At 36.7% G+C, this 371-nt stretch overlaps 1 protein-coding gene across 1 annotated transcript in view; it reads right to left on the reverse strand.

Moving 5' to 3' along the window:
- LOC102384216 (protein diaphanous homolog 2) overlaps positions 1–371 on the reverse strand; it is a gene marked incomplete at its 3' end in the record, with an annotated part of 232,060 nt that overhangs the window by 172,151 nt on the left and 59,538 nt on the right. The gene's annotated exons all lie outside the window — the stretch shown is intronic.

A 371-nucleotide genomic window follows, 5' to 3' on the forward strand; every position in this document is an offset into this window, starting at 1 on the left:
GGAAAGAGGGAGGAATAAAGGTAGGGAGACTTCACAAGATAAACAAGCCTGAAAGTTATATTGTTCCAAACGAATTGAGAACACTGAAATTTGCAACAATAGTTAACTACCTCCTAGAATTTAGGGAACCTCCTTAGATACTGAAGAAGAAAACATAGAGGCAAACAAAGCTATATTTTAATCACTGCATGTGTTATTGTTTACTTGTGTGTACTTGGTAGCCGTGTTGGTTTGAGACAAGACAACATACAAAAAATTAGACCTCTTGGTTCCAAAATGATACCTTTTATTAGACCAACTGGAAATCACAAGAAAATTGTCCTTTTCTGCAAGCTTTTGGGATCTAAGTCCCTTTGTCAGGCTTTAGGGAA

This window comes from Alligator sinensis, unplaced genomic scaffold (genome assembly GCF_000455745.1).
Source record: "Alligator sinensis unplaced genomic scaffold, ASM45574v1 scaffold593_1, whole genome shotgun sequence".
Lineage (NCBI taxonomy): Eukaryota > Metazoa > Chordata > Crocodylia > Alligatoridae > Alligator > Alligator sinensis.